At 40.1% G+C, this 14,804-nt stretch overlaps 1 long non-coding RNA gene across 3 annotated transcripts in view; it reads right to left on the reverse strand.

Annotated features, from left to right (window-relative positions):
• LOC132660785 (uncharacterized) overlaps positions 1-14,804 on the reverse strand; it is a 493,076-nt gene that overhangs the window by 199,763 nt on the left and 278,509 nt on the right. Inside the window, exon 4 of one of the 3 annotated variants that reach the window (XR_009601889.3) lies at positions 1,085-1,187. The exons of the other annotated variants lie outside the window; for them this stretch is intronic. This is a non-coding gene — a long non-coding RNA (uncharacterized LOC132660785). Of the gene's footprint in view, positions 1-1,084; positions 1,188-14,804 lie in introns of those variants that run through there. 3 annotated transcript variants of the gene reach the window in all.

Below are 14,804 nucleotides of genomic sequence, written 5' to 3' on the forward strand. Positions count from 1 at the left end.
TTCCACATTTGATGGCTGCCTAATACTGAATTAAAAAAAAATTTTTTTAATGTTTATTTTTGAGAGAGGGAGTGAGACAGTGTGAGTGGGGGAGGGCCAGAGAGAGGGAGACACAGAATCCGAAGCAGGCTCCAGGCTCTGAGCTGTCAGCACAGAGCCCGACGCGGGGCTCAAACCACAAACCGTGAGAACATGACCTGAGCCGAAGTTGGACGCCCAACTGACTGAGCCACCCAGGCGCCCCTGCCTAATATTGAATTTAATGGATGGATGAGAATGTATTTTACTAAGTTCAGTAATTTCCAAATGTGTTATCTTATGCAATTTTATAATAAAAGTTTCCTCCTAAATATATCTCTAAGTTGCTCTCTGATAATACTATTGGAATAAACTCTCAGAACTAAAATGACAGGGTCAAAAGCATTAAAATTCAAATTTTCTATGTAGGGTAGAGCTCAAAAAATTGTCTGAATGTGCACTCCCCCTGAGCTGAATGCACGATGGCTCATTTTCCTATATCTGCACCAGCATGATGTGTACTCTCTCTTGTTAATTTCTCAGGCCCAAAATCAAAATTATTCTGATGTTTGTTTGCTTTCTAAACCAGCTAAGCATCTCATCCCACGCTTATAGGTCACTGCAAACAAGTTAAATGTTAACTGGTGCTTCCTCTTGTCCACCAGGTCTATGGGGGGTCTTGCAGAGACTCACAGGAACCACTAACTGGGCCACCTCTCTGGCTTCCAGCCCAGCCGGGACTGTGCCTCTCACCTGACAGGCACATTCTTATCTCAGAATCTGCTAACCCCTTTGCCTAAACCAATCGCCCCTTGCACCCCATAACTGCATGACTTACTACTGCCCTTCCTGGGGTTTCCACTAAATTAAGACCTTATCAGTGTCCTCACTTGTCTAAATGACCCAGCCAGCCTTCCCCTGCCCCTGATACTCCCAACATCCTCACCCTTCTTGATTTTTCCACAGTACTGATTACTTATGACACACTACGTAATTTGTCTACTATTTATATGTTCATCTCACTCCATGAGAATATAAGCACCGTGAGGGTGGTGACTCTGTTTCCTTTGTGACAGTATTCACAGAATTTAGAGCCGTGCCTGGTGCAGAGCAGACATTCAAGTTTCAACTAGATGAATGAATCCATCTAAAATCATCATGATGTGGACCTACGGCGATAAAATATACAGTATGTTTTTCCAAATGGCTTCGCAATACAACCTTTTTTCTCGGTGATACAAAACTTAGGTTTTGGTTTAATTGGGGATTAGTTTTTTTCATATTTTATCAAACCTAGTCCTTTTTTTCTAGATTCTTCTTTGGGAACATCTATTATTTGTGTGGTAAAAATTCATAATGCATTCCTTCCTTCACAATCAAACATCTTACCTTCCATAAACAGTGTCTGTATGATTGTTCTCTGCCTGATTTAATAGGAGCTGTTGAGAATGTCACGGTGAAAAAGAAGTATTTACTACATACACGGAGCTTATGTAAATAGATATCTAAAACACACTGCTATGTCTGAATATTTGTGTCCCTACAACATTCATATGTTGGAATCTTCTTTAAAGAATGTTTGTTTGTTTGTTTGTTTGTTTGTTTGTTTACTGAGAGAGAGTTGCAGAGACAGAGGGAGTGAGAGAATTCCAAGCAGGCTGCATGCTGTCAGTGCAGAGCTCAATACAGGACTCAATCTCACCACCCTGAGATCATGACCTGAGCCAAAATCAGGAGTTGGACGCTTAACTGACAGAGCCACCGAGGTGCCCCCATATGTTGAAATCTTAATGCCCAGTGTGATGGTATGAGAAGGTCCTTGGGAGGTGTTTAAGGTCAGGGGGTGGGGCCCTCATGAATGGGATTAGTGCCTTATAAAAGGGGCTCCAGAGAGCTCCCCGGCCCCTTCCCACACCTGAAGACTCAAGGAGACTTCTGTTGGGGCTCCACCTGAATGTGCCGGCATCCCGATCTCAGACTTCCAAGTAGATTTCTGCTGTTTAGAAGCCACCCAGGCTGTGCTATTTTACTCAAGCAGCCCAAACGGACCAAAACACATGCCATGTTTTACAGTGAACTAAGAATGTTAGTCCAGCCCTGTTCCCCTTTGTAGAACCATTGTGTCGACGGCTGGCATTTCCAAGCACACACTTGTCCTTGCCAGAACCTCACTTTGCATGTTAATTGCCTTCTGCTTCTCCTTCGATACCAAATCAATCACCAATGCTGCCAATTCTACCTCCTCATCACCAAATCCATTCTGTTCTCCCCATACCCTCTCATCAATTCTCGTCAAATGACCTGTACCTGTCATCTGAAATAGTGCATAGACTCATCCCTGGTCAACATAAATCCACATGAGTCTTCCAAAAAGTAAGCAGACCTCCATTGGAGAGACACTGCTCAGAAAGGAGTGTCAGTCATCAGCTTGCTGTTTCCTTATCTTCTGCAGGACAGGACGCACACATGTTCTCACAGTTCACAAACTCTGTTGTGTCCTTATTCCCCTCAACCTTTCCATCCAGAAGCCCATTTCCACTGAACTACCTGAGCCGTGTCAGGCGCCATGTACCTGTACACGTTCTACGTGCCTTTATGTGCACTCATTTTTCCTTCCTGGATCGACCACATACCCCACGTCCAAAACACTCGCAACTGTCTAAACCCTGATTATTCCTCGTAATAGTAGTGTTAATAATAATGATAATAATAATACTGAACAAAAACAGCAATAACAGTGGCAATATGAGCAAACATGAGAAGAAATATTCATCTGAATGTTTTTATTTATGCTAAGAACTTGGTAAAACATTCTTATAAACATTTTCTCACTGAAGATTCAGCTCAGGTACCAGCTGCTCCAAGAAATTTTCTTTCATAATTTTTTCCCAACTACTGGGTACTCTTCCACCATGCAGTCACATGTTTTGAGAGACAGTATTTGTCAGACAGGGTCCACGCAAGACAAAAGAATTAACTCCACATGGATAAAGAGATTACACTTAACATAGAGATTTTTAAGTACAGTGTTCAAAGTCTGAAAACGAGGAAACGGGATACCAAGGGACCACGAAGGTGGCATCTGCAGGAAGCATCTACCAGTCAGCTCTAAGACTGAGGGGTGTTGACGGAGGCGCCGAAGTTATCAAAACCAAAATGCTGCCAAATCAGGATGTGGACATCTGACGAGGGACTTGGTGGGGTAGCCATTGGTGTGTGAAAGCCTGGACATGGGAGTCCCACGAGGCAGAATCGAGACCTTTGCAGAAAGGACCCCACCAACTGCCTTCAGGGGGTGTGATGAGGCAGGTTCTGGGAGTAATGGGACAATCCCTAACCTGAAACTAAGGGAAGGGTCACTGCTGACAGGAATCAAGAAACAGGTAAATTCTTCTCTTGTCCTTATGTTTTCTTACCTCTTTCTTCGCTCCTTATTGGCAGAACCTAATGGGAGGTAGGCTGACCAAAGTAAACTGGAATTTGTAGAATTCCAGCCCCAGTATCATAGAGTATCATGCCTGGTGCTGTCCTCTGTAGCCTGTTAAGTTTATTTTGCTCCTCTCTCTCTCTTTTTTTTTAAATTTTTTAATGTTTATTTATTTTTGAGAGAGAGAGAGACAGAGTGTGAATGGGAGAAGGGGAGAAAGAGGGAGGCAGAGAATCCGAAGCAGGCTCCAGGCTTTGAGCTGTTAGCACAGAGCCTGAAGCGGGGCTCAAACTCGCAAGTGGTGAGATCATGACCTGAGCCAAAGTCAGATGCTCAACCAAATGAGCTACCCCGATGCCCCTTGCTCCTCTTTTCTTGATGCTACAGTAGTATTCCCATCACCACCACCACCACCACCACCACAACAAAATAATACAGAGAAAAGTGGTTCATATCGGTATGACCCAGGAGTTGCAAAAGCTGAGGGAGAAATTCTGGCTGGACCTGACTCTTTTCGCTAGCCAAGCATGTGAGTGGTAGCGTTCCTGAGCTGGAAGGTGGTTGGGTCCTTTGCTGACCTTCTGTGTTTAAAAAGAACATAGCTGCTGCTTCCAAATTTCATGAAAAATATCCCATGTGCAGGAAGCTAACTGAAAATTTGCATGGAAGGAAATTCTGAGAAACTTAACTCTAGCTTAGCTATGTTGACACAATAAAAAACTAAAAATGGGACCTGCATATAGTATAGTATAAATATGTAGTATATATGCTTATAATATGATTCATTGGGTTTCTCTTCCCTTCTGCATTCTTTTCCTAGATGCTATCATTAAATTTCATGATATATAATATCATCTATATGTAGAAATATTCTCACTGTATATACTCAACAGATTGGTCTTCTAAGTTTCACATTAATATTTAACTAATTACCAACTCACCATCTCCCTTGGAGCATAATTCCAAAATTGAATTTGCATACATTACAGGAATACCTCTGAGACACTGTGGCTTCAGTTCCAGATCATTTAAATAAAGCAAATATTGCAATAAAGCAAATATCACAATAAAGTCAATAAAATGAATTTTTGATCTCCTTGTACATACAAAAATTATGTTTATGCTATACTATAGTCTATTAAGTGTACAGTAGCATTATGTCTAAAAAATGCAATGTGTATACCTTAATTAAAACATACTTTATTGCTACAAAATGCTGACCACCATTGGAGCTTTTAGTGAGTCAGAATCACTGATCACAGATCACTGTAACAAATACGATAATGAAAATTTTGAAAAGTTATAAGAATCACCAAAAGGTGACATGGTGACACGAGAGACATCGAGTCAGCAAATGCTCTCGGAAAAATGGTGCCAGGAGATTTTCTCTACGTGAGGTTGCCACAAGCCTTCAGTTTGTTTAAAAAAAAAAAATGTATTGCCCCCCTCATCCCCCTCAGTCTACTCCTTAATTTATTCTTCTGTTTTATGCTTCTAGTAAATAATACATATAATAGATACAGAAACTGGAGACTTACCCTTGTTACCTTTCTCTCCTGTGAACTCCACTTAAATCGGTCACTTGTATCTGTTGACTCAAGTTTATCAATTTCTCAACAGCCTGTGCTTTCAGCCCACCTGAACTACCCCCAGTGTCTCTTAATGTCCTTAAATTATGCAAATTCTCCTTTATTGTCAGGGGAAACAGTGGGGAATAGAAAGAATAGATTTGGTGATTATGACACTAATCAAATTAGATGGCTCAGCTAATGGCATTCTGTGATGGGGATTTTCTGTAAGGCTGAGAATATTCAATCTGCTATAGAAGACAGGAAAACAAATAGGATGGGTGTAGTTCATAAGAAATATTAAGCACAGACAGTAATATGCCAGAAATTAAACATATGAGTTATAGGTAAAACTCACAGGAGGGGATTAGTGTATGTAATGAATAAGAAATAGCTTGTACGATACAGAATTCATATGATTTAATATAGATAGTAAGTGAATAATATGTAAGAGATGCCCAAGATAGAAAAAATAGAAGAAGCAATAGAAGAAAAATATGCTGCTTAAAGATACAAAGGGATGGACAGAGCCACATCGTGATCATGCCGCCTTTAGACAAGGACTTTTCCACTTCGAAGTTGGCCATTGGGTTTGTTGACACCCAACAGAGTTCCATTCTGATCCCACATAAGCTCTACTCAAGAAACACAAATACGACCAGAGGCTGCTCGACAGGCCAACTCTTGCACCAAGAACACTTGCCCTACAACTCTTGGGTAGAGTAGGGGCACGCCATAGATGGAAAGATTGTCCTCCGTGGTCCCCCCTCATTCTGACCTCAACTCTGGTTCTCGGGGCCAAACCATCCGTCGTGAAGGCTGACGCAGCAAGAGGGGCAGGGTTTGTGAACAATGTCACCACCAGGACTCAGGGAGTTCTTTTACCCTCTTCTTGCTCTAGCTAAGTGTATTAACTTATTTCATTCTTGCTTCTTGCTCAGTATTTCAATTAGTTTAATAAGCCATAGTGTTTGGTCATTTTAATTTGGCCTGAAAGCCTTGTTGTTTTCTGACCTCTGGGACAGCGTGTTAATTAGTGTACCGGACAGCTACCACTGCATTAAGGGAAGCCCACACATAACAAATCCTCAGCTAATGGAGTTGCCCTTTGTCTTGGAAGAAGACATTGGAAGGAGGCAAATGCTTCTCAGCACAATGCCAAGGATGTTATTTACAAAATCAGGTTAAAGTCAAATTAATAAGATAAATTTATACAATCTATGAGACTAAACCATGTATTCTTGGGAGAAAATTTAATACACTTGGATTGAATTAAGCGTGTATTTTTGCCCTTAAGTAACTGGAGAGGAAATCCATCTTTAACCTTTACTGTTAGAGAGAATGAAGAAAATTCCCCATCTCAAGAGAATGGAGCCGCTGGTGTTTATCAGAGTTAGCAGAAAAAAGCCTCCACTGATATCAGTCCATGTGAGCCACCAGACTTTGAAAGACTGGTAACAGGAAAGACTTTCCTCCTTTCCAAGGAGGAAAACGGGAGCCCAGGACTCACTGGAGAGTTTAAGTTCCTCAAGGAAGGCAAGTTGAAAAAATGCTGCCATTAAAAGGTGTCTTTTGAACGAAGAATTGGAGTTTGAAGATAAGGAGAAAATATGTAAGTACCCGACATTTCCATAGAACACACATGGCAATTCCTAAACTAGTGCACACAGGCACACACACGTAGGTGCACACACACACATGCACGCAGACACACACAGGTACATACACGCACACGCACGTACACACACACACAGGTGCATGCACGTAGGCACATACAGAGGTGCACCCACACACATGCAGGCACATACACAGGTGCACACACGCACATACACGTACACATAGGTGCACACGCACACATGTGCACACATAGGTGCATGCATGCACACAAGCACACAAAGGTGCACGTACACACACACACATGCACACACACAAACAGGTTCATGCATGCACACACATGCACTCACACACCCGGAGATGCTAGGGAAGGAAGGCACACCCCTCTCACCTCCCACTCGGTCGTGATTTGTCCGGGCTTTCAGTCTAGGAACCATTTAATCCTCTCCTGGAACTCAGTGTAATTTTGGCCTGACGTGACAATTTTCGGGAAAAACACACTCCTATTTTCTAATAACCTTAGAATTGGAAAAGGAAGGCTTTGACCTTCTTCCCGATCTGAAGAAAACGACAGAAGAGAAGGTGCCCCCTGAGCATGAGAAACCTAGAGACTCATATTTCATCAGGCAGGAGGCGATAAGCTCATAGGCCAGCAAGTGACAGGACGGAGAGGCTGGCTAAGCTCAACTGCTATTAGAGGCCGTGTCTCCTGGTGGCATTAGATCCCCGCTCCCACCCCTGCCTTTGATCAGTTCTTCAGCAATAGCTTCGATGACCTTAGATTAAATGCAAAATCTTCAACAGGCACTCCTGATGCCTCTAACTCCATTTGATACCATTAGTGTTCTCTGAACCGCACTCTGCCAAGCGACTGCTCACCTCAGGGCCTTCACACACTCCCATGTAGTTCCCTCTGCTTGAAATAACCCTTCACTGTCTATAGGGCTAATGTCCATGCCTCCGTCAGCCATCATCTTGAGAGGTACTTCTTCACAGAGGCTTCTCTGACCCATGATCGAAACTAGATACCCTGTTATCTACTTGCATTAAAATTAGTGATTTGCTTTTTCCTTCAGTGAAATTGTCATGATTGGTAATGATGCACTTTCCAGTGTGGCTGGAATCCGCTCTATTGGAGTGAGGACCAGGCCCCCCTTATTCCCATATGCACAGCACCTACATGAAACAGAACTCATGCTCACAAATATTTACAAGATGAGAAAAATCCCCAACTCATATATATGTTCCCCCAAATTATGCAGATTCACCAATATGAGATAGACTGGAGATTATTCTAGTTGGGAGGGAAATACAATCATGTATAGATAAGAGCTTAAATATCATTTTTGACTCAAGTTCCACGTGTTTTATCTTCATGCCAGAAGATGAGAAACATTAGGCACGTGGTCCTCATGATTCTTTTAAGATTGTTACATATTGATAAGGATTCCAACAACAAAAAGAGCTGTGATTTGAGAGATTCGTTCCACTTCTTTTCAATTCTATGTGAACAAAAGAAAATCTTCTGAACAAAGAGATGTGCAAATACCTTCAGGATGGATTCCCCAACGCAAAGCTTGAAACATTGAGTTTCCACTCAGATCACTGGATGAACCTTGAGACCCACCCTGCACCAGCAGAAGACATGCTGATAACATGTGGAAACTCTCCTGACTTATGATTGACACAGTGAGGTGATCTACGTTATACCCCCATGGAGGGGGTCATCTTAGACATGGAAGCTATAATGTAACCTCATGAAGAACTCAGAAATATTGTCAAGTTCTCATTTCTTCTTCGAGTATAGCAGAGTCAGTTATAAAGATCTCAGCTTCATTATATTGCACTTGTCTTCAGAAATACAATAAATCAACCTATGACCCCAAGTCATGACTCTCAACACTCAACACAAAAACATGTCTTACGTATAAAGTAGGTGTTATTTGTATCTTCGGAAAGAAATCCAGATATCTGCATACCTGAAATTAATATTACACTGAATGTTAACTAACCGGAATTTAAATAAAAACTTGCTAAAAAGGAAAAAAAAATGATAAAATATGTATTTATTTTTGCTTCTTTCCAACAGTCAAAATGTTAAACTATATAAATTTTGTCCATTTTGTTAAAGAAAAATCTGGTAGAGAATTTAGTAGCACAAATACATTAATTATGTTAAAAACTTAATTTAATGTGGGTTTCTTTTTTTTCATTTTGGAAGTAAAACTCGAATTTATTTTTTAATTATGGTGAAATACAACATTTTAAACTTGAATTTGTAATCATCAATCTGGTATCTGGGACCTTTTTGGTTTTGTTTCCCAAGATGGCCTTAGAAGACTGTCTATAATGTCTGAAAATCATTGAGGTGTGATATTTCCTTCTGTTCCGCGTCAGAACCCATGGGAAGATGGCAGGAGACATAGCTCAGGCTGGTCCACCCAGGAGGAAATGCTCTAGTCATCTATGATGGCCACGTGGGTTACCTCTCAGAATGGGTAATGTGGATTTCTATTCCTTTTCCCAATTCTACTCTTTCCCTAATAATTATGAGACGTCAAGTATCTGTTACTATCTTTAAAGAAGCATTACTATTGAACTATGGCTTTTATTCAGAATGCAAAATATACACATTGTTCCAGGTCTGGCAATGGGAATAAAAAAGTAGGGCATATTTTTAAATATAAAAACAGATAAGATAACTTGAACGCAGCAATTACCTCAGCTGCCAAACAGCATGTTTTTATTTTATTTCCTTTTGAGACAATGTTGTTTTCTATATTTGTATGAGAAATATTTAAATTGTAGTTTCTCTAAAGAGGCATTTATTTCAAGAGTACGGTAAGTGCTGATTCTGCAATTATTGCTAATTGGAGAATTTCCAACTTGCTCGGTATGTTGAGAGCCTCATGATTTTGTCATATTCTTTTCTCCTTTATACTTCAAATTTGTGGAATGAAAAATATACTAAACTAAAATTACACTCTCAAATACATCATCCCATAACTAAACTACTTTCTATGCTTTACAGATGGTATGAGCTCGACAGTGACAGTTCTTGCATACCAACGCCTCCTCTAGGCCAATGAGTCAGAATCATGTAAAGGTTATTTGGAGCACTAAATTGTACTCTACTCAAATTTAAAAAAAAAAACTGTTTTCATTTTAAGTATGCATCTACAACATGCATTTGAAAATGAAATCACAATTTTTAAATTTATTTTTACTCTTAATAAATATGTATATATTTAAGTAGTACAACATGATGTTCTATTACACATACAAAGAGTTAAATGATTACTACATTCAAGCCAACTGACATATTCATCTTGTCACATAGTTGCCATTTTTTTTGAATATGTGCTCAGAGCACTTGAAATCTACTTTCTTGAATATAGTGTATTTAACGATAGTCATCATACTCTACATTAGATCTCTAGATTTGTTCATCCTACATAACTGCAAATTTTTATCCTTTGGTCATCAACGCCTCCCCACCCTTAGTAACTACCACTGTAATTTCCACTTCTACATATACAATTTCTTTAGATTTCACATATGAGTGAAGTCATGCAATATTTTTCTTTCTGTGTCTGGCTCATTTCATAATGTCCCCCAGTTTCATCCATATTGTCACAAATGTAAGAATCAAACTTTTTAAGGAATACATACATACTTATACACACACACACACACACTCACATACATATACATATACATATCTTTATCCATTCATTCATTGACATATATTTTAGGTTGTTTCCATAGCTTGGCTATTATGAACACAGTTCCCGATGAACATGGGAACACACATATCTCTTAGAGGTACTGATTTTATTTCCTTCAGGTATACACTCAGAAGACAGATTGGTAGATCATATGATAGTTCTATGTTTATTTTTTTGAGAAACCTCCATACTGTTTTCCATAATGGCTGTATCAGTTTGCATTCCCATGGACAATGTACAAGGGTTCTCTTTGCTTTACGTGCTCACCAGCCCTTGCTATCTCTTATTATTTTGAGAACAGCCATTCTAACAAATGTGAGGTGACATCTCACTGATTTTGGTTTGAATTTCCTTGATTATTAATGATATAAGCACCTTTTCATATATCTGTTGGCCATTTGGATGTCTTCTTTGGCAAAGTATCTGGTTCCTCTGCCCATTTTTTAATTCCTTTTTTTTTTTTTTTTTTTTTTTTTTTTGCTATTGACTTGACTGAGTTCTTTATATATTTTGGATATGAACCCTTTAATACATATGGAACACTAAAGATCTAAATAGCCAAATAAATCTTGAGAAAGAAGAAAAAGCCGTAGGCATCACATTTCCTGAGAAAAACATCTATTCTGTTATTTGTTGGATGGAATATGTTATAAATGTCTCTTGAATCCATCTGGTCTAATGTGTAGTTTAAGTCCAATGACCCCTTATTGATCTTCTGTATGGATGATCTATCTATTGTTGAAAGTGTTATGGTGAAGTCTCTACTATTATTATATTGCTATCTATTCCCTCTTTAGGTCTATTAATATTTGCTTTGTATATTTGGGTGCTCCTACAATGGGCACATGCATGTTTATAAATGTTATATCCTCTTGAGAGATTGACATCTTTATCATTATATAACGACCTTCTTTGTCTCATATTACAGTCTACTTAAAGTCTAATATCTATATAAATCTAAATCTATATTATCTATCTATCTATCTGTCATCTATCATACTCCCCACCCCCTGCCTGCTTTCTTTTGGTTTCCATTTGTACATTTGTATGGAATATGTTTTCACATCCTTGCACTTTTAGTCAGTGTGTGCCCTTAAGCTGAAGTGACTACCTTATAGGAAGTATGTAACTGAGTCTTGTTTTTCAATCCATTCACCTACTCTACTGTATGTCTTTTGATTAGGGAATTTAATTCATTTACATTTAAAGTAACTATTAATAAATATGGCCTTAGTATTGCTATTTTATTAATTGTTTACTGTCCGTTTTGTAATTCCTTTGTTCCTTTCTTCTCTTGCTATCTTCCTTTAAGATTTCATGATTTTCTGCAGTGGTACGCTTGGATTCCTTTCCCCTTATCTTTTGTGCATCTACTCTAGCTTTTTGACTTGTTGTTACCATGAGACTTACATAAAACACCTTCTGTTTAAGCCAGTAACAACTTAAGTTCAAAAGAATGCTACTCTTCCTCCCAGCATTTTATGTCTTGATGTCACAAATTATCTTTCCCTTTTGGATCCGTTAACAAATTATTGTAGTTGTCATTATTTTTAATACTTTTGCCTCCTGAACTCTTTACCAGGTAAATCACTTATTGTCATTTCATCAAGATCAGTTTCTGGAGTTTTCACATGTTCTTTTTGGGGGGAACATCTTCTTCTTCTTCATTTTCCTTGACTCTCTGTGCGACATAACAGCCACCCCTCCCTTCTTGACAAACTGGTCTCATATAGGAGATGAAACTTATCATTCAGCCTGGCTCAAGCTTTTGATACTTTCTCAAACCTTTGGGATTGTCCAAGCTACCTTCTTTGCTCTTAGCGGCTCCCAGTAGTTGAGTACCAAGATGCGTCAGTGTCCCAAGGGAGAGGATCCCAGTCAATACCTGGATCTAGGTTGATTAGAAGCCAGATGCTCAGGCAGCAGCTTTTAAAGTATGCAAATAGGCCTCTACCAGGGAAAAACTGCAAGATGGACACTTTTGTCTGTTCTCTCTGTGCTGAACTCTGGGGGATAGTTGGTTCAGAACTGTTTGTTTGCTCCAGTCCTGTGGGACCAGGGAATTGAAGCTCTTCTATCCACCAGAGGCCATTAATCAAGAGGTGCTTCCCCTGGGCGGTAGCCACAAAAGCAGGAGCACTAGACACGTGCACAAAGTCCTTCCAGGGAGATTGTTGCTACCTGGAGGAGGCCAGAGGGAAAACAAGGCCAGTGCAGTCACAGGCCTGTCAGGTCTCTGGGGAGGATCTGTCTTGTAGGTGTGTGCTAGCCTAGAAGCCTGACCGTCAGTCAGCAGCTTTTAAACTATGGCAATAGGGCTCTTCCAGAGAAAGATCGGGAGAATAGTGCTTTGGTCAACTCCTTCTGTGCTGAACCTGGGAGGAACTGTTTCTCAGTCTACTACAGTCATGGATGGCTACATAGTCATCCACTACATTCTTAGTCTACTATAGTCTTGCGGTCTCACAGATGCAAGCTTCAGTGTTTCTCAGAGTTGGGTGTTGTGGGGACTATTCTTCAGGTGAAGTGTTGAACGATGGGTGCTAGATATTGGGTCTAAACCCTTTGCTCCTCATGTTGAAGCTGGGAGTTGTGCGTTCCCTCCTGATGGCACGTGACTGTGCCAGGGGTGAAGTTTATGGCAAAAGTTGGCAAGAGTGCATCTCAGCTTTTCCTGACTGTTTCAGTATGGGCGGTGTATTTTCTGGGGTTGTTTGCCAGATGTGTAGGAGTTCCTTGTTTCGTTACTGGACTTCTTTCACAAGAAATTGCTCTGTGTGTAGCTGTAGATTCAGTGTGTCTTGGGAACAGGTGAGTTCATGATCTTCCCATGTTTCCGTCTTGAACTAGAACCTCTTGTCTTTGTTTTAAAAAAAAAATTCTTTCTTTCTATATCCTCAGTGTTTCACACTTAGTAGACACGCAATACATGTTTGTTTAATGAATGAGGTACCAGGGTGGGAGCAGTTAGTTACATGCATTTTTATTCCTAGAAGACTATTAATTTTTTTTAATATTTATTCATTTTAGACAGAGACAGATAGAGCATGAGCAGGGGAGGGGCAAAGAGAGAGGGAGACCCAGAATCCAAAGCAGGCTCCAGCTCTGAGCTGTCAGCAGACAGCCCAACACAAGGGCTCGAACTCACGAACCCCGAGATCATGACCTGAGCCGAAGTTGGAAGCTTAACCGACTGAGCCACCCAGACGCTCCCTATTCCTGAAAGACTATTAGGTAAAGGTTTAATTTCTCCATCGTTTTATATGATGAGATTCTACCCCCTCCACAACCCCCACCCCAGCAAAACAATGTGAAGGCTGGTCAACAACAAGAGGAAAAACACACCTATAACAATAAATAAGGACACAACAAATTAGAGAGGATGAATGCAGTGTCACTTGCTTGGGAGGTGCTGGAAATTAACAGGAGTTTCTGAATACAGAATGCTATCCTGCCACTTTCTCCTATCTTCTACTTAGACCCACATGTCCCTAGTACAACTCTTCTGCAGGTATCCTGTATAATTGCAGCTTTCCTCTTCTGCTGACATCTTATGACTGTGGTCACATTTACTCCAAGTTCAAAATCTCAAATTACTGCACAGTGGCACCATTCAATAGCTTGCTGAAATGTACATTCTCCACTTTTTTAATGGTTCTGCATCGAGTCGGACTCAATTGAATTTCAGCTTGAGTCTGACTCCTTTCCGACAACTATTTCACAGATAATGCTCTTGCCAGGGTCACCAATTATTCCTAAACTCAAAGGAAAAATTTTTAATTACTTGACTTCTCTCCAGCAAATGTCATGGCTGATTTTTACCCTCCTGTACTTTTTGGATGCTGAGGAACTTCTCTCATGATTTCCCCAAAGGCAGGCCCTTCTTCTACAGCGCCCTTTATATTTGATATTCCCATTTTCTCATTTCTAGGTCTTGTTTTACAAGTTTTACCTGGAATATCTTATTTACTTCTAAGGCTTCAATGGCCATGTCTACAGATATGGGCTCCAAAATCTGTATTTCCTGAGCTCTAGATCCATAAATCCAAGCCTTCATTCAACCTCTCCAGTGGATATGTTTCAAAAGCAACAAGTTCAAATGTGACGTCATCCTATCCCTGAATAACTAACCTGCCGTACATCTTGATTTCTCAGTTGAAGTTAATAGTACCAGCAACAATGTCAGGAACCGGGTGCCTGGTTGTCTTCTTCCTCTCTCTCAATCCACATCACTTCAGTCTAAATCCCAGGTCTCTCAAAGCTAACCATTATTTCCATTTCCCTTGACACAATTTTCATGAAGGCCAATATTATGTCTCACATGGATGATTTTTTCATATCTCCTTACTGGACTCCTTTGCCTCTATGATATTTTTCCTGCTTTAAATTCTCCTATATTTTCTAGCTGCCCACAGGATAAAATAATACCAGGCTTGATTATAAGATCTA

This window comes from Panthera onca, chromosome D1 (assembly GCF_046562875.1).
Source record: "Panthera onca isolate mPanOnc1 chromosome D1, mPanOnc1 haplotype 2, whole genome shotgun sequence".
NCBI classification, from domain to species: domain Eukaryota; kingdom Metazoa; phylum Chordata; class Mammalia; order Carnivora; family Felidae; genus Panthera; species Panthera onca.